General features: G+C 76.8%; 21 non-coding genes and 1 pseudogene across 21 annotated transcripts; all 22 read left to right on the forward strand.

Annotated features, from left to right (window-relative positions):
* Window positions 1-520: 520 nt before the first annotated feature.
* Window positions 521-639, forward strand: LOC136143482 (5S ribosomal RNA). The gene has a single exon (XR_010658068.1). It is a non-coding gene; the product is annotated as a 5S ribosomal RNA (ribosomal RNA).
* Window positions 640-1,540: 901 nt separating this feature from the next.
* LOC136143483 (5S ribosomal RNA) lies at window positions 1,541-1,659 on the forward strand. Its single transcript, XR_010658069.1, has one exon. It is a non-coding gene; the product is annotated as a 5S ribosomal RNA (ribosomal RNA).
* A 901-nt stretch (window positions 1,660-2,560) lies between these two features.
* Window positions 2,561-2,679, forward strand: LOC136143484 (5S ribosomal RNA). The gene has a single exon (XR_010658070.1). It is a non-coding gene; the product is annotated as a 5S ribosomal RNA (ribosomal RNA).
* Window positions 2,680-3,580: 901 nt separating this feature from the next.
* LOC136143486 (5S ribosomal RNA) lies at window positions 3,581-3,699 on the forward strand. The gene has a single exon (XR_010658071.1). It is a non-coding gene; the product is annotated as a 5S ribosomal RNA (ribosomal RNA).
* A 901-nt stretch (window positions 3,700-4,600) lies between these two features.
* On the forward strand, window positions 4,601-4,719 carry LOC136143487 (5S ribosomal RNA). Its single transcript, XR_010658072.1, has one exon. It is a non-coding gene; the product is annotated as a 5S ribosomal RNA (ribosomal RNA).
* Window positions 4,720-5,620: 901 nt separating this feature from the next.
* LOC136143488 (5S ribosomal RNA) lies at window positions 5,621-5,739 on the forward strand. Its single transcript, XR_010658073.1, has one exon. It is a non-coding gene; the product is annotated as a 5S ribosomal RNA (ribosomal RNA).
* A 901-nt stretch (window positions 5,740-6,640) lies between these two features.
* On the forward strand, window positions 6,641-6,759 carry LOC136143489 (5S ribosomal RNA). Its single transcript, XR_010658074.1, has one exon. It is a non-coding gene; the product is annotated as a 5S ribosomal RNA (ribosomal RNA).
* Window positions 6,760-7,660: 901 nt separating this feature from the next.
* LOC136143490 (5S ribosomal RNA) lies at window positions 7,661-7,779 on the forward strand. The gene has a single exon (XR_010658075.1). It is a non-coding gene; the product is annotated as a 5S ribosomal RNA (ribosomal RNA).
* Window positions 7,780-8,696: 917 nt separating this feature from the next.
* LOC136143491 (5S ribosomal RNA) lies at window positions 8,697-8,815 on the forward strand. Its single transcript, XR_010658076.1, has one exon. It is a non-coding gene; the product is annotated as a 5S ribosomal RNA (ribosomal RNA).
* A 901-nt stretch (window positions 8,816-9,716) lies between these two features.
* Window positions 9,717-9,835, forward strand: LOC136143492 (5S ribosomal RNA). The gene has a single exon (XR_010658077.1). It is a non-coding gene; the product is annotated as a 5S ribosomal RNA (ribosomal RNA).
* Window positions 9,836-10,752: 917 nt separating this feature from the next.
* LOC136143494 (5S ribosomal RNA) lies at window positions 10,753-10,871 on the forward strand. Its single transcript, XR_010658079.1, has one exon. It is a non-coding gene; the product is annotated as a 5S ribosomal RNA (ribosomal RNA).
* A 924-nt stretch (window positions 10,872-11,795) lies between these two features.
* LOC136143495 (5S ribosomal RNA) lies at window positions 11,796-11,914 on the forward strand. Its single transcript, XR_010658080.1, has one exon. It is a non-coding gene; the product is annotated as a 5S ribosomal RNA (ribosomal RNA).
* Window positions 11,915-12,815: 901 nt separating this feature from the next.
* LOC136143496 (5S ribosomal RNA) lies at window positions 12,816-12,934 on the forward strand. Its single transcript, XR_010658081.1, has one exon. It is a non-coding gene; the product is annotated as a 5S ribosomal RNA (ribosomal RNA).
* A 924-nt stretch (window positions 12,935-13,858) lies between these two features.
* LOC136143497 (5S ribosomal RNA) lies at window positions 13,859-13,977 on the forward strand. Its single transcript, XR_010658082.1, has one exon. It is a non-coding gene; the product is annotated as a 5S ribosomal RNA (ribosomal RNA).
* Window positions 13,978-14,878: 901 nt separating this feature from the next.
* On the forward strand, window positions 14,879-14,997 carry LOC136143498 (5S ribosomal RNA). Its single transcript, XR_010658083.1, has one exon. It is a non-coding gene; the product is annotated as a 5S ribosomal RNA (ribosomal RNA).
* Window positions 14,998-15,898: 901 nt separating this feature from the next.
* LOC136143499 (5S ribosomal RNA) lies at window positions 15,899-16,017 on the forward strand. Its single transcript, XR_010658084.1, has one exon. It is a non-coding gene; the product is annotated as a 5S ribosomal RNA (ribosomal RNA).
* Window positions 16,018-16,918: 901 nt separating this feature from the next.
* On the forward strand, window positions 16,919-17,037 carry LOC136143500 (5S ribosomal RNA). Its single transcript, XR_010658085.1, has one exon. It is a non-coding gene; the product is annotated as a 5S ribosomal RNA (ribosomal RNA).
* A 901-nt stretch (window positions 17,038-17,938) lies between these two features.
* On the forward strand, window positions 17,939-18,057 carry LOC136143501 (5S ribosomal RNA). Its single transcript, XR_010658086.1, has one exon. It is a non-coding gene; the product is annotated as a 5S ribosomal RNA (ribosomal RNA).
* Window positions 18,058-18,959: 902 nt separating this feature from the next.
* Window positions 18,960-19,072, forward strand: LOC136143457 (5S ribosomal RNA; annotated as a pseudogene).
* An 899-nt stretch (window positions 19,073-19,971) lies between these two features.
* On the forward strand, window positions 19,972-20,091 carry LOC136143507 (5S ribosomal RNA). The gene has a single exon (XR_010658092.1). It is a non-coding gene; the product is annotated as a 5S ribosomal RNA (ribosomal RNA).
* An 897-nt stretch (window positions 20,092-20,988) lies between these two features.
* LOC136143506 (5S ribosomal RNA) lies at window positions 20,989-21,106 on the forward strand. The gene has a single exon (XR_010658091.1). It is a non-coding gene; the product is annotated as a 5S ribosomal RNA (ribosomal RNA).
* Window positions 21,107-22,004: 898 nt separating this feature from the next.
* LOC136143502 (5S ribosomal RNA) lies at window positions 22,005-22,123 on the forward strand. The gene has a single exon (XR_010658087.1). It is a non-coding gene; the product is annotated as a 5S ribosomal RNA (ribosomal RNA).
* Window positions 22,124-22,951: the final 828 nt, after the last annotated feature.

The following is a 22,951-nucleotide window of genomic DNA, read 5'->3' on the forward strand; positions in this document are numbered from 1 at the left end:
CGCCGCGGCCGGGTGCGGGAGCGGGATCGAGGGCCGGGGCCGCTTCCCCGGGCCTGCCGGCCACCAGGGGCGGGCTCCTGAGCTCGGCGGGTGGTGTGCGGGCAAGGGTGGCCTTGCCGGGGCTGAGGGGCCGTGGCGACGCAATGGTGGCTCCCAGTGGCTTCGGGCCAGCTGCTGTCGGGCAGCAGGGCCGGCCCGGGCTGCGGCCGGGCTGCGCCTAGCGCCGCGTGGGCGGGCAGGGGCGATGCCCCAGGGACCGCGGGCCCCGGGCCCCGAAGCCTCCGGGGCCACGTCCCTGTGAGCGACGTGCGGGATCTTGGGCGGGGCGCCAAGCGCCGAAGGGTTTGCTGGGTCACGCCGGCCCTCGGCTGGGAGGTGGTGGCCAAACCCTCCGCCACCGCCCGATACCCGAGACGTCCGTTCCCCCTGCCTGGGCGGGCTGACCGCCGGGCTGGCTGGCCCTAAGGCGCCAGCGCCAGCGCAACTGGGCCTCAAGAGGCAGCCCGCGGTCCCCGCCCCCGTCTACGGCCATACCACCCTGAACGCGCCCGATCTCGTCTGATCTCGGAAGCTAAGCAGGGTCGGGCCTGGTTAGTACTTGGATGGGAGACCGCCTGGGAATACCGGGTGCTGTAGGCTTTTTGCCTCCCGCTCCGCCTTCTCCTTTACTCGCCCGCGGGCGGTGGCCGCCGGCTCCGCCCCCGCCGGGCCCCGCTGCAGGCCCCACCTCCTCAGGCCCCTCCCACCACGGCGCGCGTGCGCCGGAGGGGCCGCTCCCCGCCGGCCCGGCCGGCCGGGCGGCCAGAAGGCGGCCCCGGAAGGCAGCCGCACCCCGGACGCTCCCGGGGTGGCTGGCCCGGACCCAGAATCCGCCGCGGGCCCGGTTGCCGTCCTTTCGGCCAGCGAGCCCCTCGACCTGCACCTGGCCGCCCCCACTGGCGCCCAGCCCCGCTGCCGCCACCTGTGCGCCGGTGTGTCCCGCCACAGCTCCCTCCGGCAGAAGCCCCGCCTCCGCCGTGTCGCCGCGGCCGGGTGCGGGAGCGGGATCGAGGGCCGGGGCCGCTTCCCCGGGCCTGCCGGCCACCAGGGGCGGGCTCCTGAGCTCGGCGGGTGGTGTGCGGGCAAGGGTGGCCTTGCCGGGGCTGAGGGGCCGTGGCGACGCAATGGTGGCTCCCAGTGGCTTCGGGCCAGCTGCTGTCGGGCAGCAGGGCCGGCCCGGGCTGCGGCCGGGCTGCGCCTAGCGCCGCGTGGGCGGGCAGGGGCGATGCCCCAGGGACCGCGGGCCCCGGGCCCCGAAGCCTCCGGGGCCACGTCCCTGTGAGCGACGTGCGGGATCTTGGGCGGGGCGCCAAGCGCCGAAGGGTTTGCTGGGTCACGCCGGCCCTCGGCTGGGAGGTGGTGGCCAAACCCTCCGCCACCGCCCGATACCCGAGACGTCCGTTCCCCCTGCCTGGGCGGGCTGACCGCCGGGCTGGCTGGCCCTAAGGCGCCAGCGCCAGCGCAACTGGGCCTCAAGAGGCAGCCCGCGGTCCCCGCCCCCGTCTACGGCCATACCACCCTGAACGCGCCCGATCTCGTCTGATCTCGGAAGCTAAGCAGGGTCGGGCCTGGTTAGTACTTGGATGGGAGACCGCCTGGGAATACCGGGTGCTGTAGGCTTTTTGCCTCCCGCTCCGCCTTCTCCTTTACTCGCCCGCGGGCGGTGGCCGCCGGCTCCGCCCCCGCCGGGCCCCGCTGCAGGCCCCACCTCCTCAGGCCCCTCCCACCACGGCGCGCGTGCGCCGGAGGGGCCGCTCCCCGCCGGCCCGGCCGGCCGGGCGGCCAGAAGGCGGCCCCGGAAGGCAGCCGCACCCCGGACGCTCCCGGGGTGGCTGGCCCGGACCCAGAATCCGCCGCGGGCCCGGTTGCCGTCCTTTCGGCCAGCGAGCCCCTCGACCTGCACCTGGCCGCCCCCACTGGCGCCCAGCCCCGCTGCCGCCACCTGTGCGCCGGTGTGTCCCGCCACAGCTCCCTCCGGCAGAAGCCCCGCCTCCGCCGTGTCGCCGCGGCCGGGTGCGGGAGCGGGATCGAGGGCCGGGGCCGCTTCCCCGGGCCTGCCGGCCACCAGGGGCGGGCTCCTGAGCTCGGCGGGTGGTGTGCGGGCAAGGGTGGCCTTGCCGGGGCTGAGGGGCCGTGGCGACGCAATGGTGGCTCCCAGTGGCTTCGGGCCAGCTGCTGTCGGGCAGCAGGGCCGGCCCGGGCTGCGGCCGGGCTGCGCCTAGCGCCGCGTGGGCGGGCAGGGGCGATGCCCCAGGGACCGCGGGCCCCGGGCCCCGAAGCCTCCGGGGCCACGTCCCTGTGAGCGACGTGCGGGATCTTGGGCGGGGCGCCAAGCGCCGAAGGGTTTGCTGGGTCACGCCGGCCCTCGGCTGGGAGGTGGTGGCCAAACCCTCCGCCACCGCCCGATACCCGAGACGTCCGTTCCCCCTGCCTGGGCGGGCTGACCGCCGGGCTGGCTGGCCCTAAGGCGCCAGCGCCAGCGCAACTGGGCCTCAAGAGGCAGCCCGCGGTCCCCGCCCCCGTCTACGGCCATACCACCCTGAACGCGCCCGATCTCGTCTGATCTCGGAAGCTAAGCAGGGTCGGGCCTGGTTAGTACTTGGATGGGAGACCGCCTGGGAATACCGGGTGCTGTAGGCTTTTTGCCTCCCGCTCCGCCTTCTCCTTTACTCGCCCGCGGGCGGTGGCCGCCGGCTCCGCCCCCGCCGGGCCCCGCTGCAGGCCCCACCTCCTCAGGCCCCTCCCACCACGGCGCGCGTGCGCCGGAGGGGCCGCTCCCCGCCGGCCCGGCCGGCCGGGCGGCCAGAAGGCGGCCCCGGAAGGCAGCCGCACCCCGGACGCTCCCGGGGTGGCTGGCCCGGACCCAGAATCCGCCGCGGGCCCGGTTGCCGTCCTTTCGGCCAGCGAGCCCCTCGACCTGCACCTGGCCGCCCCCACTGGCGCCCAGCCCCGCTGCCGCCACCTGTGCGCCGGTGTGTCCCGCCACAGCTCCCTCCGGCAGAAGCCCCGCCTCCGCCGTGTCGCCGCGGCCGGGTGCGGGAGCGGGATCGAGGGCCGGGGCCGCTTCCCCGGGCCTGCCGGCCACCAGGGGCGGGCTCCTGAGCTCGGCGGGTGGTGTGCGGGCAAGGGTGGCCTTGCCGGGGCTGAGGGGCCGTGGCGACGCAATGGTGGCTCCCAGTGGCTTCGGGCCAGCTGCTGTCGGGCAGCAGGGCCGGCCCGGGCTGCGGCCGGGCTGCGCCTAGCGCCGCGTGGGCGGGCAGGGGCGATGCCCCAGGGACCGCGGGCCCCGGGCCCCGAAGCCTCCGGGGCCACGTCCCTGTGAGCGACGTGCGGGATCTTGGGCGGGGCGCCAAGCGCCGAAGGGTTTGCTGGGTCACGCCGGCCCTCGGCTGGGAGGTGGTGGCCAAACCCTCCGCCACCGCCCGATACCCGAGACGTCCGTTCCCCCTGCCTGGGCGGGCTGACCGCCGGGCTGGCTGGCCCTAAGGCGCCAGCGCCAGCGCAACTGGGCCTCAAGAGGCAGCCCGCGGTCCCCGCCCCCGTCTACGGCCATACCACCCTGAACGCGCCCGATCTCGTCTGATCTCGGAAGCTAAGCAGGGTCGGGCCTGGTTAGTACTTGGATGGGAGACCGCCTGGGAATACCGGGTGCTGTAGGCTTTTTGCCTCCCGCTCCGCCTTCTCCTTTACTCGCCCGCGGGCGGTGGCCGCCGGCTCCGCCCCCGCCGGGCCCCGCTGCAGGCCCCACCTCCTCAGGCCCCTCCCACCACGGCGCGCGTGCGCCGGAGGGGCCGCTCCCCGCCGGCCCGGCCGGCCGGGCGGCCAGAAGGCGGCCCCGGAAGGCAGCCGCACCCCGGACGCTCCCGGGGTGGCTGGCCCGGACCCAGAATCCGCCGCGGGCCCGGTTGCCGTCCTTTCGGCCAGCGAGCCCCTCGACCTGCACCTGGCCGCCCCCACTGGCGCCCAGCCCCGCTGCCGCCACCTGTGCGCCGGTGTGTCCCGCCACAGCTCCCTCCGGCAGAAGCCCCGCCTCCGCCGTGTCGCCGCGGCCGGGTGCGGGAGCGGGATCGAGGGCCGGGGCCGCTTCCCCGGGCCTGCCGGCCACCAGGGGCGGGCTCCTGAGCTCGGCGGGTGGTGTGCGGGCAAGGGTGGCCTTGCCGGGGCTGAGGGGCCGTGGCGACGCAATGGTGGCTCCCAGTGGCTTCGGGCCAGCTGCTGTCGGGCAGCAGGGCCGGCCCGGGCTGCGGCCGGGCTGCGCCTAGCGCCGCGTGGGCGGGCAGGGGCGATGCCCCAGGGACCGCGGGCCCCGGGCCCCGAAGCCTCCGGGACCACGTCCCTGTGAGCGACGTGCGGGATCTTGGGCGGGGCGCCAAGCGCCGAAGGGTTTGCTGGGTCACGCCGGCCCTCGGCTGGGAGGTGGTGGCCAAACCCTCCGCCACCGCCCGATACCCGAGACGTCCGTTCCCCCTGCCTGGGCGGGCTGACCGCCGGGCTGGCTGGCCCTAAGGCGCCAGCGCCAGCGCAACTGGGCCTCAAGAGGCAGCCCGCGGTCCCCGCCCCCGTCTACGGCCATACCACCCTGAACGCGCCCGATCTCGTCTGATCTCGGAAGCTAAGCAGGGTCGGGCCTGGTTAGTACTTGGATGGGAGACCGCCTGGGAATACCGGGTGCTGTAGGCTTTTTGCCTCCCGCTCCGCCTTCTCCTTTACTCGCCCGCGGGCGGTGGCCGCCGGCTCCGCCCCCGCCGGGCCCCGCTGCAGGCCCCACCTCCTCAGGCCCCTCCCACCACGGCGCGCGTGCGCCGGAGGGGCCGCTCCCCGCCGGCCCGGCCGGCCGGGCGGCCAGAAGGCGGCCCCGGAAGGCAGCCGCACCCCGGACGCTCCCGGGGTGGCTGGCCCGGACCCAGAATCCGCCGCGGGCCCGGTTGCCGTCCTTTCGGCCAGCGAGCCCCTCGACCTGCACCTGGCCGCCCCCACTGGCGCCCAGCCCCGCTGCCGCCACCTGTGCGCCGGTGTGTCCCGCCACAGCTCCCTCCGGCAGAAGCCCCGCCTCCGCCGTGTCGCCGCGGCCGGGTGCGGGAGCGGGATCGAGGGCCGGGGCCGCTTCCCCGGGCCTGCCGGCCACCAGGGGCGGGCTCCTGAGCTCGGCGGGTGGTGTGCGGGCAAGGGTGGCCTTGCCGGGGCTGAGGGGCCGTGGCGACGCAATGGTGGCTCCCAGTGGCTTCGGGCCAGCTGCTGTCGGGCAGCAGGGCCGGCCCGGGCTGCGGCCGGGCTGCGCCTAGCGCCGCGTGGGCGGGCAGGGGCGATGCCCCAGGGACCGCGGGCCCCGGGCCCCGAAGCCTCCGGGGCCACGTCCCTGTGAGCGACGTGCGGGATCTTGGGCGGGGCGCCAAGCGCCGAAGGGTTTGCTGGGTCACGCCGGCCCTCGGCTGGGAGGTGGTGGCCAAACCCTCCGCCACCGCCCGATACCCGAGACGTCCGTTCCCCCTGCCTGGGCGGGCTGACCGCCGGGCTGGCTGGCCCTAAGGCGCCAGCGCCAGCGCAACTGGGCCTCAAGAGGCAGCCCGCGGTCCCCGCCCCCGTCTACGGCCATACCACCCTGAACGCGCCCGATCTCGTCTGATCTCGGAAGCTAAGCAGGGTCGGGCCTGGTTAGTACTTGGATGGGAGACCGCCTGGGAATACCGGGTGCTGTAGGCTTTTTGCCTCCCGCTCCGCCTTCTCCTTTACTCGCCCGCGGGCGGTGGCCGCCGGCTCCGCCCCCGCCGGGCCCCGCTGCAGGCCCCACCTCCTCAGGCCCCTCCCACCACGGCGCGCGTGCGCCGGAGGGGCCGCTCCCCGCCGGCCCGGCCGGCCGGGCGGCCAGAAGGCGGCCCCGGAAGGCAGCCGCACCCCGGACGCTCCCGGGGTGGCTGGCCCGGACCCAGAATCCGCCGCGGGCCCGGTTGCCGTCCTTTCGGCCAGCGAGCCCCTCGACCTGCACCTGGCCGCCCCCACTGGCGCCCAGCCCCGCTGCCGCCACCTGTGCGCCGGTGTGTCCCGCCACAGCTCCCTCCGGCAGAAGCCCCGCCTCCGCCGTGTCGCCGCGGCCGGGTGCGGGAGCGGGATCGAGGGCCGGGGCCGCTTCCCCGGGCCTGCCGGCCACCAGGGGCGGGCTCCTGAGCTCGGCGGGTGGTGTGCGGGCAAGGGTGGCCTTGCCGGGGCTGAGGGGCCGTGGCGACGCAATGGTGGCTCCCAGTGGCTTCGGGCCAGCTGCTGTCGGGCAGCAGGGCCGGCCCGGGCTGCGGCCGGGCTGCGCCTAGCGCCGCGTGGGCGGGCAGGGGCGATGCCCCAGGGACCGCGGGCCCCGGGCCCCGAAGCCTCCGGGGCCACGTCCCTGTGAGCGACGTGCGGGATCTTGGGCGGGGCGCCAAGCGCCGAAGGGTTTGCTGGGTCACGCCGGCCCTCGGCTGGGAGGTGGTGGCCAAACCCTCCGCCACCGCCCGATACCCGAGACGTCCGTTCCCCCTGCCTGGGCGGGCTGACCGCCGGGCTGGCTGGCCCTAAGGCGCCAGCGCCAGCGCAACTGGGCCTCAAGAGGCAGCCCGCGGTCCCCGCCCCCGTCTACGGCCATACCACCCTGAACGCGCCCGATCTCGTCTGATCTCGGAAGCTAAGCAGGGTCGGGCCTGGTTAGTACTTGGATGGGAGACCGCCTGGGAATACCGGGTGCTGTAGGCTTTTTGCCTCCCGCTCCGCCTTCTCCTTTACTCGCCCGCGGGCGGTGGCCGCCGGCTCCGCCCCCGCCGGGCCCCGCTGCAGGCCCCACCTCCTCAGGCCCCTCCCACCACGGCGCGCGTGCGCCGGAGGGGCCGCTCCCCGCCGGCCCGGCCGGCCGGGCGGCCAGAAGGCGGCCCCGGAAGGCAGCCGCACCCCGGACGCTCCCGGGGTGGCTGGCCCGGACCCAGAATCCGCCGCGGGCCCGGTTGCCGTCCTTTCGGCCAGCGAGCCCCTCGACCTGCACCTGGCCGCCCCCACTGGCGCCCAGCCCCGCTGCCGCCACCTGTGCGCCGGTGTGTCCCGCCACAGCTCCCTCCGGCAGAAGCCCCGCCTCCGCCGTGTCGCCGCGGCCGGGTGCGGGAGCGGGATCGAGGGCCGGGGCCGCTTCCCCGGGCCTGCCGGCCACCAGGGGCGGGCTCCTGAGCTCGGCGGGTGGTGTGCGGGCAAGGGTGGCCTTGCCGGGGCTGAGGGGCCGTGGCGACGCAATGGTGGCTCCCAGTGGCTTCGGGCCAGCTGCTGTCGGGCAGCAGGGCCGGCCCGGGCTGCGGCCGGGCTGCGCCTAGCGCCGCGTGGGCGGGCAGGGGCGATGCCCCAGGGACCGCGGGCCCCGGGCCCCGAAGCCTCCGGGGCCACGTCCCTGTGAGCGACGTGCGGGATCTTGGGCGGGGCGCCAAGCGCCGAAGGGTTTGCTGGGTCACGCCGGCCCTCGGCTGGGAGGTGGTGGCCAAACCCTCCGCCACCGCCCGATACCCGAGACGTCCGTTCCCCCTGCCTGGGCGGGCTGACCGCCGGGCTGGCTGGCCCTAAGGCGCCAGCGCCAGCGCAACTGGGCCTCAAGAGGCAGCCCGCGGTCCCCGCCCCCGTCTACGGCCATACCACCCTGAACGCGCCCGATCTCGTCTGATCTCGGAAGCTAAGCAGGGTCGGGCCTGGTTAGTACTTGGATGGGAGACCGCCTGGGAATACCGGGTGCTGTAGGCTTTTTGCCTCCCGCTCCGCCTTCTCCTTTACTCGCCCGCGGGCGGTGGCCGCCGGCTCCGCCCCCGCCGGGCCCCGCTGCAGGCCCCACCTCCTCAGGCCCCTCCCACCACGGCGCGCGTGCGCCGGAGGGGCCGCTCCCCGCCGGCCCGGCCGGCCGGGCGGCCAGAAGGCGGCCCCGGAAGGCAGCCGCACCCCGGACGCTCCCGGGGTGGCTGGCCCGGACCCAGAATCCGCCGCGGGCCCGGTTGCCGTCCTTTCGGCCAGCGAGCCCCTCGACCTGCACCTGGCCGCCCCCACTGGCGCCCAGCCCCACTGGCGCCCAGCCCCGCTGCCGCCACCTGTGCGCCGGTGTGTCCCGCCACAGCTCCCTCCGGCAGAAGCCCCGCCTCCGCCGTGTCGCCGCGGCCGGGTGCGGGAGCGGGATCGAGGGCCGGGGCCGCTTCCCCGGGCCTGCCGGCCACCAGGGGCGGGCTCCTGAGCTCGGCGGGTGGTGTGCGGGCAAGGGTGGCCTTGCCGGGGCTGAGGGGCCGTGGCGACGCAATGGTGGCTCCCAGTGGCTTCGGGCCAGCTGCTGTCGGGCAGCAGGGCCGGCCCGGGCTGCGGCCGGGCTGCGCCTAGCGCCGCGTGGGCGGGCAGGGGCGATGCCCCAGGGACCGCGGGCCCCGGGCCCCGAAGCCTCCGGGGCCACGTCCCTGTGAGCGACGTGCGGGATCTTGGGCGGGGCGCCAAGCGCCGAAGGGTTTGCTGGGTCACGCCGGCCCTCGGCTGGGAGGTGGTGGCCAAACCCTCCGCCACCGCCCGATACCCGAGACGTCCGTTCCCCCTGCCTGGGCGGGCTGACCGCCGGGCTGGCTGGCCCTAAGGCGCCAGCGCCAGCGCAACTGGGCCTCAAGAGGCAGCCCGCGGTCCCCGCCCCCGTCTACGGCCATACCACCCTGAACGCGCCCGATCTCGTCTGATCTCGGAAGCTAAGCAGGGTCGGGCCTGGTTAGTACTTGGATGGGAGACCGCCTGGGAATACCGGGTGCTGTAGGCTTTTTGCCTCCCGCTCCGCCTTCTCCTTTACTCGCCCGCGGGCGGTGGCCGCCGGCTCCGCCCCCGCCGGGCCCCGCTGCAGGCCCCACCTCCTCAGGCCCCTCCCACCACGGCGCGCGTGCGCCGGAGGGGCCGCTCCCCGCCGGCCCGGCCGGCCGGGCGGCCAGAAGGCGGCCCCGGAAGGCAGCCGCACCCCGGACGCTCCCGGGGTGGCTGGCCCGGACCCAGAATCCGCCGCGGGCCCGGTTGCCGTCCTTTCGGCCAGCGAGCCCCTCGACCTGCACCTGGCCGCCCCCACTGGCGCCCAGCCCCGCTGCCGCCACCTGTGCGCCGGTGTGTCCCGCCACAGCTCCCTCCGGCAGAAGCCCCGCCTCCGCCGTGTCGCCGCGGCCGGGTGCGGGAGCGGGATCGAGGGCCGGGGCCGCTTCCCCGGGCCTGCCGGCCACCAGGGGCGGGCTCCTGAGCTCGGCGGGTGGTGTGCGGGCAAGGGTGGCCTTGCCGGGGCTGAGGGGCCGTGGCGACGCAATGGTGGCTCCCAGTGGCTTCGGGCCAGCTGCTGTCGGGCAGCAGGGCCGGCCCGGGCTGCGGCCGGGCTGCGCCTAGCGCCGCGTGGGCGGGCAGGGGCGATGCCCCAGGGACCGCGGGCCCCGGGCCCCGAAGCCTCCGGGGCCACGTCCCTGTGAGCGACGTGCGGGATCTTGGGCGGGGCGCCAAGCGCCGAAGGGTTTGCTGGGTCACGCCGGCCCTCGGCTGGGAGGTGGTGGCCAAACCCTCCGCCACCGCCCGATACCCGAGACGTCCGTTCCCCCTGCCTGGGCGGGCTGACCGCCGGGCTGGCTGGCCCTAAGGCGCCAGCGCCAGCGCAACTGGGCCTCAAGAGGCAGCCCGCGGTCCCCGCCCCCGTCTACGGCCATACCACCCTGAACGCGCCCGATCTCGTCTGATCTCGGAAGCTAAGCAGGGTCGGGCCTGGTTAGTACTTGGATGGGAGACCGCCTGGGAATACCGGGTGCTGTAGGCTTTTTGCCTCCCGCTCCGCCTTCTCCTTTACTCGCCCGCGGGCGGTGGCCGCCGGCTCCGCCCCCGCCGGGCCCCGCTGCAGGCCCCACCTCCTCAGGCCCCTCCCACCACGGCGCGCGTGCGCCGGAGGGGCCGCTCCCCGCCGGCCCGGCCGGCCGGGCGGCCAGAAGGCGGCCCCGGAAGGCAGCCGCACCCCGGACGCTCCCGGGGTGGCTGGCCCGGACCCAGAATCCGCCGCGGGCCCGGTTGCCGTCCTTTCGGCCAGCGAGCCCCTCGACCTGCACCTGGCCGCCCCCACTGGCGCCCAGCCCCACTGGCGCCCAGCCCCGCTGCCGCCACCTGTGCGCCGGTGTGTCCCGCCACAGCTCCCTCCGGCAGAAGCCCCGCCTCCGCCGTGTCGCCGCGGCCGGGTGCGGGAGCGGGATCGAGGGCCGGGGCCGCTTCCCCGGGCCTGCCGGCCACCAGGGGCGGGCTCCTGAGCTCGGCGGGTGGTGTGCGGGCAAGGGTGGCCTTGCCGGGGCTGAGGGGCCGTGGCGACGCAATGGTGGCTCCCAGTGGCTTCGGGCCAGCTGCTGTCGGGCAGCAGGGCCGGCCCGGGCTGCGGCCGGGCTGCGCCTAGCGCCGCGTGGGCGGGCAGGGGCGATGCCCCAGGGACCGCGGGCCCCGGGCCCCGAAGCCTCCGGGGCCACGTCCCTGTGAGCGACGTGCGGGATCTTGGGCGGGGCGCCAAGCGCCGAAGGGTTTGCTGGGTCACGCCGGCCCTCGGCTGGGAGGTGGTGGCCAAACCCTCCGCCACCGCCCGATACCCGAGACGTCCGTTCCCCCTGCCTGGGCGGGCTGACCGCCGGGCTGGCTGGCCCTAAGGCGCCAGCGCCAGCGCAACTGGGCCTCAAGAGGCAGCCCGCGGTCCCCGCCCCCGTCTACGGCCATACCACCCTGAACGCGCCCGATCTCGTCTGATCTCGGAAGCTAAGCAGGGTCGGGCCTGGTTAGTACTTGGATGGGAGACCGCCTGGGAATACCGGGTGCTGTAGGCTTTTTGCCTCCCGCTCCGCCTTCTCCTTTACTCGCCCGCGGGCGGTGGCCGCCGGCTCCGCCCCCGCCGGGCCCCGCTGCAGGCCCCACCTCCTCAGGCCCCTCCCACCACGGCGCGCGTGCGCCGGAGGGGCCGCTCCCCGCCGGCCCGGCCGGCCGGGCGGCCAGAAGGCGGCCCCGGAAGGCAGCCGCACCCCGGACGCTCCCGGGGTGGCTGGCCCGGACCCAGAATCCGCCGCGGGCCCGGTTGCCGTCCTTTCGGCCAGCGAGCCCCTCGACCTGCACCTGGCCGCCCCCACTGGCGCCCAGCCCCGCTGCCGCCACCTGTGCGCCGGTGTGTCCCGCCACAGCTCCCTCCGGCAGAAGCCCCGCCTCCGCCGTGTCGCCGCGGCCGGGTGCGGGAGCGGGATCGAGGGCCGGGGCCGCTTCCCCGGGCCTGCCGGCCACCAGGGGCGGGCTCCTGAGCTCGGCGGGTGGTGTGCGGGCAAGGGTGGCCTTGCCGGGGCTGAGGGGCCGTGGCGACGCAATGGTGGCTCCCAGTGGCTTCGGGCCAGCTGCTGTCGGGCAGCAGGGCCGGCCCGGGCTGCGGCCGGGCTGCGCCTAGCGCCGCGTGGGCGGGCAGGGGCGATGCCCCAGGGACCGCGGGCCCCGGGCCCCGAAGCCTCCGGGGCCACGTCCCTGTGAGCGACGTGCGGGATCTTGGGCGGGGCGCCAAGCGCCGAAGGGTTTGCTGGGTCACGCCGGCCCTCGGCTGGGAGGTGGTGGCCAAACCCTCCGCCACCGCCCGATACCCGAGACGTCCGTTCCCCCTGCCTGGGCGGGCGGCGGGGTCCCGCCGGGGCGGGCTGACCGCCGGGCTGGCTGGCCCTAAGGCGCCAGCGCCAGCGCAACTGGGCCTCAAGAGGCAGCCCGCGGTCCCCGCCCCCGTCTACGGCCATACCACCCTGAACGCGCCCGATCTCGTCTGATCTCGGAAGCTAAGCAGGGTCGGGCCTGGTTAGTACTTGGATGGGAGACCGCCTGGGAATACCGGGTGCTGTAGGCTTTTTGCCTCCCGCTCCGCCTTCTCCTTTACTCGCCCGCGGGCGGTGGCCGCCGGCTCCGCCCCCGCCGGGCCCCGCTGCAGGCCCCACCTCCTCAGGCCCCTCCCACCACGGCGCGCGTGCGCCGGAGGGGCCGCTCCCCGCCGGCCCGGCCGGCCGGGCGGCCAGAAGGCGGCCCCGGAAGGCAGCCGCACCCCGGACGCTCCCGGGGTGGCTGGCCCGGACCCAGAATCCGCCGCGGGCCCGGTTGCCGTCCTTTCGGCCAGCGAGCCCCTCGACCTGCACCTGGCCGCCCCCACTGGCGCCCAGCCCCGCTGCCGCCACCTGTGCGCCGGTGTGTCCCGCCACAGCTCCCTCCGGCAGAAGCCCCGCCTCCGCCGTGTCGCCGCGGCCGGGTGCGGGAGCGGGATCGAGGGCCGGGGCCGCTTCCCCGGGCCTGCCGGCCACCAGGGGCGGGCTCCTGAGCTCGGCGGGTGGTGTGCGGGCAAGGGTGGCCTTGCCGGGGCTGAGGGGCCGTGGCGACGCAATGGTGGCTCCCAGTGGCTTCGGGCCAGCTGCTGTCGGGCAGCAGGGCCGGCCCGGGCTGCGGCCGGGCTGCGCCTAGCGCCGCGTGGGCGGGCAGGGGCGATGCCCCAGGGACCGCGGGCCCCGGGCCCCGAAGCCTCCGGGGCCACGTCCCTGTGAGCGACGTGCGGGATCTTGGGCGGGGCGCCAAGCGCCGAAGGGTTTGCTGGGTCACGCCGGCCCTCGGCTGGGAGGTGGTGGCCAAACCCTCCGCCACCGCCCGATACCCGAGACGTCCGTTCCCCCTGCCTGGGCGGGCTGACCGCCGGGCTGGCTGGCCCTAAGGCGCCAGCGCCAGCGCAACTGGGCCTCAAGAGGCAGCCCGCGGTCCCCGCCCCCGTCTACGGCCATACCACCCTGAACGCGCCCGATCTCGTCTGATCTCGGAAGCTAAGCAGGGTCGGGCCTGGTTAGTACTTGGATGGGAGACCGCCTGGGAATACCGGGTGCTGTAGGCTTTTTGCCTCCCGCTCCGCCTTCTCCTTTACTCGCCCGCGGGCGGTGGCCGCCGGCTCCGCCCCCGCCGGGCCCCGCTGCAGGCCCCACCTCCTCAGGCCCCTCCCACCACGGCGCGCGTGCGCCGGAGGGGCCGCTCCCCGCCGGCCCGGCCGGCCGGGCGGCCAGAAGGCGGCCCCGGAAGGCAGCCGCACCCCGGACGCTCCCGGGGTGGCTGGCCCGGACCCAGAATCCGCCGCGGGCCCGGTTGCCGTCCTTTCGGCCAGCGAGCCCCTCGACCTGCACCTGGCCGCCCCCACTGGCGCCCAGCCCCGCTGCCGCCACCTGTGCGCCGGTGTGTCCCGCCACAGCTCCCTCCGGCAGAAGCCCCGCCTCCGCCGTGTCGCCGCGGCCGGGTGCGGGAGCGGGATCGAGGGCCGGGGCCGCTTCCCCGGGCCTGCCGGCCACCAGGGGCGGGCTCCTGAGCTCGGCGGGTGGTGTGCGGGCAAGGGTGGCCTTGCCGGGGCTGAGGGGCCGTGGCGACGCAATGGTGGCTCCCAGTGGCTTCGGGCCAGCTGCTGTCGGGCAGCAGGGCCGGCCCGGGCTGCGGCCGGGCTGCGCCTAGCGCCGCGTGGGCGGGCAGGGGCGATGCCCCAGGGACCGCGGGCCCCGGGCCCCGAAGCCTCCGGGGCCACGTCCCTGTGAGCGACGTGCGGGATCTTGGGCGGGGCGCCAAGCGCCGAAGGGTTTGCTGGGTCACGCCGGCCCTCGGCTGGGAGGTGGTGGCCAAACCCTCCGCCACCGCCCGATACCCGAGACGTCCGTTCCCCCTGCCTGGGCGGGCGGCGGGGTCCCGCCGGGGCGGGCTGACCGCCGGGCTGGCTGGCCCTAAGGCGCCAGCGCCAGCGCAACTGGGCCTCAAGAGGCAGCCCGCGGTCCCCGCCCCCGTCTACGGCCATACCACCCTGAACGCGCCCGATCTCGTCTGATCTCGGAAGCTAAGCAGGGTCGGGCCTGGTTAGTACTTGGATGGGAGACCGCCTGGGAATACCGGGTGCTGTAGGCTTTTTGCCTCCCGCTCCGCCTTCTCCTTTACTCGCCCGCGGGCGGTGGCCGCCGGCTCCGCCCCCGCCGGGCCCCGCTGCAGGCCCCACCTCCTCAGGCCCCTCCCACCACGGCGCGCGTGCGCCGGAGGGGCCGCTCCCCGCCGGCCCGGCCGGCCGGGCGGCCAGAAGGCGGCCCCGGAAGGCAGCCGCACCCCGGACGCTCCCGGGGTGGCTGGCCCGGACCCAGAATCCGCCGCGGGCCCGGTTGCCGTCCTTTCGGCCAGCGAGCCCCTCGACCTGCACCTGGCCGCCCCCACTGGCGCCCAGCCCCGCTGCCGCCACCTGTGCGCCGGTGTGTCCCGCCACAGCTCCCTCCGGCAGAAGCCCCGCCTCCGCCGTGTCGCCGCGGCCGGGTGCGGGAGCGGGATCGAGGGCCGGGGCCGCTTCCCCGGGCCTGCCGGCCACCAGGGGCGGGCTCCTGAGCTCGGCGGGTGGTGTGCGGGCAAGGGTGGCCTTGCCGGGGCTGAGGGGCCGTGGCGACGCAATGGTGGCTCCCAGTGGCTTCGGGCCAGCTGCTGTCGGGCAGCAGGGCCGGCCCGGGCTGCGGCCGGGCTGCGCCTAGCGCCGCGTGGGCGGGCAGGGGCGATGCCCCAGGGACCGCGGGCCCCGGGCCCCGAAGCCTCCGGGGCCACGTCCCTGTGAGCGACGTGCGGGATCTTGGGCGGGGCGCCAAGCGCCGAAGGGTTTGCTGGGTCACGCCGGCCCTCGGCTGGGAGGTGGTGGCCAAACCCTCCGCCACCGCCCGATACCCGAGACGTCCGTTCCCCCTGCCTGGGCGGGCTGACCGCCGGGCTGGCTGGCCCTAAGGCGCCAGCGCCAGCGCAACTGGGCCTCAAGAGGCAGCCCGCGGTCCCCGCCCCCGTCTACGGCCATACCACCCTGAACGCGCCCGATCTCGTCTGATCTCGGAAGCTAAGCAGGGTCGGGCCTGGTTAGTACTTGGATGGGAGACCGCCTGGGAATACCGGGTGCTGTAGGCTTTTTGCCTCCCGCTCCGCCTTCTCCTTTACTCGCCCGCGGGCGGTGGCCGCCGGCTCCGCCCCCGCCGGGCCCCGCTGCAGGCCCCACCTCCTCAGGCCCCTCCCACCACGGCGCGCGTGCGCCGGAGGGGCCGCTCCCCGCCGGCCCGGCCGGCCGGGCGGCCAGAAGGCGGCCCCGGAAGGCAGCCGCACCCCGGACGCTCCCGGGGTGGCTGGCCCGGACCCAGAATCCGCCGCGGGCCCGGTTGCCGTCCTTTCGGCCAGCGAGCCCCTCGACCTGCACCTGGCCGCCCCCACTGGCGCCCAGCCCCGCTGCCGCCACCTGTGCGCCGGTGTGTCCCGCCACAGCTCCCTCCGGCAGAAGCCCCGCCTCCGCCGTGTCGCCGCGGCCGGGTGCGGGAGCGGGATCGAGGGCCGGGGCCGCTTCCCCGGGCCTGCCGGCCACCAGGGGCGGGCTCCTGAGCTCGGCGGGTGGTGTGCGGGCAAGGGTGGCCTTGCCGGGGCTGAGGGGCCGTGGCGACGCAATGGTGGCTCCCAGTGGCTTCGGGCCAGCTGCTGTCGGGCAGCAGGGCCGGCCCGGGCTGCGGCCGGGCTGCGCCTAGCGCCGCGTGGGCGGGCAGGGGCGATGCCCCAGGGACCGCGGGCCCCGGGCCCCGAAGCCTCCGGGGCCACGTCCCTGTGAGCGACGTGCGGGATCTTGGGCGGGGCGCCAAGCGCCGAAGGGTTTGCTGGGTCACGCCGGCCCTCGGCTGGGAGGTGGTGGCCAAACCCTCCGCCACCGCCCGATACCCGAGACGTCCGTTCCCCCTGCCTGGGCGGGCTGACCGCCGGGCTGGCTGGCCCTAAGGCGCCAGCGCCAGCGCAACTGGGCCTCAAGAGGCAGCCCGCGGTCCCCGCCCCCGTCTACGGCCATACCACCCTGAACGCGCCCGATCTCGTCTGATCTCGGAAGCTAAGCAGGGTCGGGCCTGGTTAGTACTTGGATGGGAGACCGCCTGGGAATACCGGGTGCTGTAGGCTTTTTGCCTCCCGCTCCGCCTTCTCCTTTACTCGCCCGCGGGCGGTGGCCGCCGGCTCCGCCCCCGCCGGGCCCCGCTGCAGGCCCCACCTCCTCAGGCCCCTCCCACCACGGCGCGCGTGCGCCGGAGGGGCCGCTCCCCGCCGGCCCGGCCGGCCGGGCGGCCAGAAGGCGGCCCCGGAAGGCAGCCGCACCCCGGACGCTCCCGGGGTGGCTGGCCCGGACCCAGAATCCGCCGCGGGCCCGGTTGCCGTCCTTTCGGCCAGCGAGCCCCTCGACCTGCACCTGGCCGCCCCCACTGGCGCCCAGCCCCGCTGCCGCCACCTGTGCGCCGGTGTGTCCCGCCACAGCTCCCTCCGGCAGAAGCCCCGCCTCCGCCGTGTCGCCGCGGCCGGGTGCGGGAGCGGGATCGAGGGCCGGGGCCGCTTCCCCGGGCCTGCCGGCCACCAGGGGCGGGCTCCTGAGCTCGGCGGGTGGTGTGCGGGCAAGGGTGGCCTTGCCGGGGCTGAGGGGCCGTGGCGACGCAATGGTGGCTCCCAGTGGCTTCGGGCCAGCTGCTGTCGGGCAGCAGGGCCGGCCCGGGCTGCGGCCGGGCTGCGCCTAGCGCCGCGTGGGCGGGCAGGGGCGATGCCCCAGGGACCGCGGGCCCCGGGCCCCGAAGCCTCCGGGGCCACGTCCCTGTGAGCGACGTGCGGGATCTTGGGCGGGGCGCCAAGCGCCGAAGGGTTTGCTGGGTCACGCCGGCCCTCGGCTGGGAGGTGGTGGCCAAACCCTCCGCCACCGCCCGATACCCGAGACGTCCGTTCCCCCTGCCTGGGCGGGCTGACCGCCGGGCTGGCTGGCCCTAAGGCGCCAGCGCCAGCGCAACTGGGCCTCAAGAGGCAGCCCGCGGTCCCCGCCCCCGTCTACGGCCATACCACCCTGAACGCGCCCGATCTCGTCTGATCTCGGAAGCTAAGCAGGGTCGGGCCTGGTTAGTACTTGGATGGGAGACCGCCTGGGAATACCGGGTGCTGTAGGCTTTTTGCCTCCCGCTCCGCCTTCTCCTTTACTCGCCCGCGGGCGGTGGCCGCCGGCTCCGCCCCCGCCGGGCCCCGCTGCAGGCCCCACCTCCTCAGGCCCCTCCCACCACGGCGCGCGTGCGCCGGAGGGGCCGCTCCCCGCCGGCCCGGCCGGCCGGGCGGCCAGAAGGCGGCCCCGGAAGGCAGCCGCACCCCGGACGCTCCCGGGGTGGCTGGCCCGGACCCAGAATCCGCCGCGGGCCCGGTTGCCGTCCTTTCGGCCAGCGAGCCCCTCGACCTGCACCTGGCCGCCCCCACTGGCGCCCAGCCCCGCTGCCGCCACCTGTGCGCCGGTGTGTCCCGCCACAGCTCCCTCCGGCAGAAGCCCCGCCTCCGCCGTGTCGCCGCGGCCGGGTGCGGGAGCGGGATCGAGGGCCGGGGCCGCTTCCCCGGGCCTGCCGGCCACCAGGGGCGGGCTCCTGAGCTCGGCGGGTGGTGTGCGGGCAAGGGTGGCCTTGCCGGGGCTGAGGGGCCGTGGCGACGCAATGGTGGCTCCCAGTGGCTTCGGGCCAGCTGCTGTCGGGCAGCAGGGCCGGCCCGGGCTGCGGCCGGGCTGCGCCTAGCGCCGCGTGGGCGGGCAGGGGCGATGCCCCAGGGACCGCGGGCCCCGGGCCCCGAAGCCTCCGGGGCCACGTCCCTGTGAGCGACGTGCGGGATCTTGGGCGGGGCGCCAAGCGCCGAAGGGTTTGCTGGGTCACGCCGGCCCTCGGCTGGGAGGTGGTGGCCAAACCCTCCGCCACCGCCCGATACCCGAGACGTCCGTTCCCCCTGCCTGGGCGGGCTGACCGCCGGGCTGGCTGGCCCTAAGGCGCCAGCGCCAGCGCAACTGGGCCTCAAGAGGCAGCCCGCGGTCCCCGCCCCCGTCTACGGCCATACCACCCTGAACGCGCCCGATCTCGTCTGATCTCGGAAGCTAAGCAGGGTCGGGCCTGGTTAGTACTTGGATGGGAGACCGCCTGGGAATACCGGGTGCTGTAGGCTTTTTGCCTCCCGCTCCGCCTTCTCCTTTACTCGCCCGCGGGCGGTGGCCGCCGGCTCCGCCCCCGCCGGGCCCCGCTGCAGGCCCCACCTCCTCAGGCCCCTCCCACCACGGCGCGCGTGCGCCGGAGGGGCCGCTCCCCCGCCGGCCCGGCCGGCCGGGCGGCCAGAAGGCGGCCCCGGAAGGCAGCCGCACCCCGGACGCTCCCGGGGTGGCTGGCCCGGACCCAGAATCCGCCGCGGGCCCGGTTGCCGTCCTTTCGGCCAGCGAGCCCCTCGACCTGCACCTGGCCGCCCCCACTGGCGCCCAGCCCCGCTGCCGCCACCTGTGCGCCGGTGTGTCCCGCCACAGCTCCCTCCGGCAGAAGCCCCGCCTCCGCCGTGTCGCCGCGGCCGGGTGCGGGAGCGGGATCGAGGGCCGGGGCCGCTTCCCCGGGCCTGCCGGCCACCAGGGGCGGGCTCCTGAGCTCGGCGGGTGGTGTGCGGGCAAGGGTGGCCTTGCCGGGGCTGAGGGGCCGTGGCGACGCAATGGTGGCTCCCAGTGGCTTCGGGCCAGCTGCTGTCGGGCAGCAGGGCCGGCCCGGGCTGCGGCCGGGCTGCGCCTAGCGCCGCGTGGGCGGGCAGGGGCGATGCCCCAGGGACCGCGGGCCCCGGGCCCCGAAGCCTCCGGGGCCACGTCCCTGTGAGCGACGTGCGGGATCTTGGGCGGGGCGCCAAGCGCCGAAGGGTTTGCTGGGTCACGCCGGCCCTCGGCTGGGAGGTGGTGGCCAAACCCTCCGCCACCGCCCGATACCCGAGACGTCCGTTCCCCCTGCCTGGGCGGGCTGACCGCCGGGCTGGCTGGCCCTAAGGCGCCAGCGCCAGCGCAACTGGGCCTCAAGAGGCAGCCCGCGGTCCCCGCCCCCGTCTACGGCCATACCACCCTGAACGCGCCCGATCTCGTCTGATCTCGGAAGCTAAGCAGGGTCGGGCCTGGTTAGTACTTGGATGGGAGACCGCCTGCCGGGTGCTGTAGGCTTTTTGCCTCCCGCTCCGCCTTCTCCTTTACTCGCCCGCGGGCGGTGGCCGCCGGCTCCGCCCCCGCCGGGCCCCGCTGCAGGCCCCACCTCCTCAGGCCCCTCCCACCACGGCGCGCGTGCGCCGGAGGGGCCGCTCCCCCGCCGGCCCGGCCGGCCGGGCGGCCAGAAGGCGGCCCGGAAGGCAGCCCGCACCCCGACGCTCCCGGGGTGGCTGGCCCGGACCCAGAATCCGCCGCGGGCCCGGTTGCCGTCCTTTCGGCCAGCGAGCCCCTCGACCTGCACCTGGCCGCCCCCACTGGCGCCCAGCCCCGCTGCCGCCACCTGTGCGCCGGTGTGTCCCGCCACAGCTCCCTCCGGCAGAAGCCCCGCCTCCGCCGTGTCGCCGCGGCCGGGTGCGGGAGCGGGATCGAGGGCCGGGGCCGCTTCCCCGGGCCTGCCGGCCACCAGGGGCGGGCTCCTGAGCTCGGCGGGTGGTGTGCGGGCAAGGGTGGCCTTGCCGGGGCTGAGGGGCCGTGGCGACGCAATGGTGGCTCCCAGTGGCTTCGGGCCAGCTGCTGTCGGGCAGCAGGGCCGGCCCGGGCTGCGGCCGGGCTGCGCCTAGCGCCGCGTGGGCGGGCAGGGGCGATGCCCCAGGGACCGCGGGCCCCGGGCCCCGAAGCCTCCGGGGCCACGTCCCTGTGAGCGACGTGCGGGATCTTGGGCGGGCGCCAAGCGCCGAAGGGTTTGCTGGGTCACGCCGGCCCTCGGCTGGGAGGTGGTGGCCAAACCCTCCGCCACCGCCCGATACCCGAGACGTCCGTTCCCCCTGCCTGGGCGGGCTGACCGCCGGGCTGGCTGGCCCTAAGGCGCCAGCGCCAGCGCAACTGGGCCTCAAGAGCAGCCCGCGGTCCCCGCCCCCGTCTACGGCCATACCACCCTGAACGCGCCCGATCTCGTCTGATCTCGGAAGCTAAGCAGGGTCGGGCCTGGTTAGTACTTGGATGGGAGAACCGCCTGGGAATACCGGGTGCTGTAGGCTTTTGCCTCCCGCTCCGCCTTCTCCTTTACTCGCCCGCGGGCGGTGGCCGCCGGCTCCGCCCCCGCCGGGCCCCGCTGCAGGCCCCACCTCCTCAGGCCCCTCCCACCACGGCGCGCGTGCGCCGGAGGGGCCGCTCCCCGCCGGCCGGCCGGCCGGGCGGCCAGAAGGCGGCCCCGGAAGGCAGCCGCACCCCGGACGCTCCGGGGTGGCTGGCCCGGACCCAGAATCCGCCGCGGGCCCGGTTGCCGTCCTTTCGGCCAGCGAGCCCCTCGACCTGCACCTGGCCGCCCCCACTGGCGCCCAGCCCCGCTGCCGCCACCTGTGCGCCGGTGTGTCCCGCCACAGCTCCCTCCGGCAGAAGCCCCGCCTCCGCCGTGTCGCCGCGGCCGGGTGCGGGAGCGGGATCGAGGGCCGGGGCCGCTTCCCCGGGCCTGCCGGCCACCAGGGCGGGCTCCTGAGCTCGGCGGGTGGTGTGCGGGCAAGGGTGGCCTTGCCGGGGCTGAGGGGCCGTGGCGACGCAATGGTGGCTCCCAGTGGCTTCGGGCCAGCTGCTGTCGGGCAGCAGGGCCGGCCCGGGCTGCGGCCGGGCTGCGCCTAGCGCCGCGTGGGCGGGCAGGGGCGATGCCCCAGGGACCGCGGGCCCCGGGCCCCGAAGCCTCCGGGGCCACGTCCCTGTGAGCGACGTGCGGGATCTTGGGCGGGGCGCCAAGCGCCGAAGGGTTTGCTGGGTCACGCCGGCCCTCGGCTGGGAGGTGGTGGCCAAACCCTCCGCCACCGCCCGATACCCGAGACGTCCGTTCCCCCTGCCTGGGCGGGCTGACCGCCGGGCTGGCTGGCCCTAAGGCGCCAGCGCCAGCGCAACTGGGCCTCAAGAGGCAGCCCGCGGTCCCCGCCCCCGTCTACGGCCATACCACCCTGACGCGCCCGATCTCGTCTGATCTCGGAAGCTAAGCAGGGTCGGGCCTGGTTAGTACTTGGATGGGAGACCGCCTGGGAATACCGGGTGCTGTAGGCTTTTTGCCTCCCGCTCCGCCTTCTCCTTTACTCGCCCGCGGCGTGGCCGCCGGCTCCGCCCCCGCCGGGCCCCGCTGCAGGCCCCACCTCCTCAGGCCCCTCCCACCACGGCGCGCGTGCGCCGGAGGGGCCGCTCCCCGCCGGCCCGGCCGGCCGGGCGGCCAGAAGGCGGCCCCGGAAGGCAGCCGCACCCCGGACGCTCCCGGGGTGGCTGGCCCGGACCCAGAATCCGCCGCGGGCCCGGTTGCCGTCCTTTCGGCCAGCGAGCCCCTCGACCTGCACCTGGCCGCCCCCACTGGCGCCCAGCCCCGCTGCCGCCACCTGTGCGCCGGTGTGTCCCGCCACAGCTCCCTCCGGCAGAAGCCCCGCCTCCGCCGTGTCGCCGCGGCCGGGTGCGGGAGCGGGATCGAGGGCCGGGGCCGCTTCCCCGGGCCTGCCGGCCACCAGGGGCGGGCTCCTGAGCTCGGCGGGTGGTGTGCGGGCAAGGGTGGCCTTGCCGGGGCTGAGGGGCCGTGGCGACGCAATGGTGGCTCCCAGTGGCTTCGGGCCAGCTGCTGTCGGGCAGCAGGGCCGGCCCGGGCTGCGGCCGGGCTGCGCCTAGCGCCGCGTGGGCGGGCAGGGGCGATGCCCCAGGGACCGCGGGCCCCGGGCCCCGAAGCCTCCGGGGCCACGTCCCTGTGAGCGACGTGCGGGATCTTGGGCGGGGCGCCAAGCGCCGAAGGGTTTGCTGGGTCACGCCGGCCCTCGGCTGGAGGTGGTGGCCAAACCCTCCGCCACCGCCCGATACCCGAGACGTCCGTTCCCCCTGCCTGGGCGGGCTGACCGCCGGGCTGGCTGGCCCTAAGGCGCCAGCGCCAGCGCAACTGGGCCTCAAGAGGCAGCCCGCGGTCCCCGCCCCCGTCTACGGCCATACCACCCTGAACGCGCCCGATCTCGTCTGATCTCGGAAGCTAAGCAGGGTCGGGCCTGGTTAGTACTTGGATGGGAGACCGCCTGGGAATACCGGGTGCTGTAGGCTTTTTGCCTCCCGCTCCGCCTTCTCCTTTACTCGCCCGCGGGCGGTGGCCGCCGGCTCCGCCCCCGCCGGGCCCCGCTGCAGGCCCCACCTCCTCAGGCCCCTCCCACCACGGCGCGCGTGCGCCGGAGGGGCCGCTCCCCGCCGGCCCGGCCGGCCGGGCGGCCAGAAGGCGGCCCCGGAAGGCAGCCGCACCCCGGACGCTCCCGGGGTGGCTGGCCCGGACCCAGAATCCGCCGCGGGCCCGGTTGCCGTCCTTTCGGCCAGCGAGCCCCTCGACCTGCACCTGGCCGCCCCCACTGGCGCCCAGCCCCGCTGCCGCCACCTGTGCGCCGGTGTGTCCCGCCACAGCTCCCTCCGGCAGAAGCCCCGCCTCCGCCGTGTCGCCGCGGCCGGGTGCGGGAGCGGGATCGAGGGCCGGGGCCGCTTCCCCCGGGCCTGCCGGCCACCAGGGGCGGGCTCCTGAGCTCGGCGGGTGGTGTGCGGGCAAGGGTGGCCTTGCCGGGGCTGAGGGGCCGTGGCGACGCAATGGTGGCTCCCAGTGGCTTCGGGCCAGCTGCTGTCGGGCAGCAGGGCCGGCCCGGGCTGCGGCCGGGCTGCGCCTAGCGCCGCGTGGGCGGGCAGGGGCGATGCCCCAGGGACCGCGGGCCCCGGGCCCCGAAGCCTCCGGGGCCACGTCCCTGTGAGCGACGTGCGGGATCTTGGGCGGGGCGCCAAGCGCCGAAGGGTTTGCTGGGTCACGCCGGCCCTCGGCTGGGAGGTGGTGGCCAAACCCTCCGCCACCGCCCGATACCCGAGACGTCCGTTCCCCCTGCCTGGGCGGGCTGACCG

Source organism: Phocoena phocoena, unplaced genomic scaffold (assembly GCF_963924675.1).
Source record: "Phocoena phocoena unplaced genomic scaffold, mPhoPho1.1 SCAFFOLD_383, whole genome shotgun sequence".
Taxonomy (NCBI): Eukaryota; Metazoa; Chordata; class Mammalia; order Artiodactyla; family Phocoenidae; genus Phocoena; species Phocoena phocoena.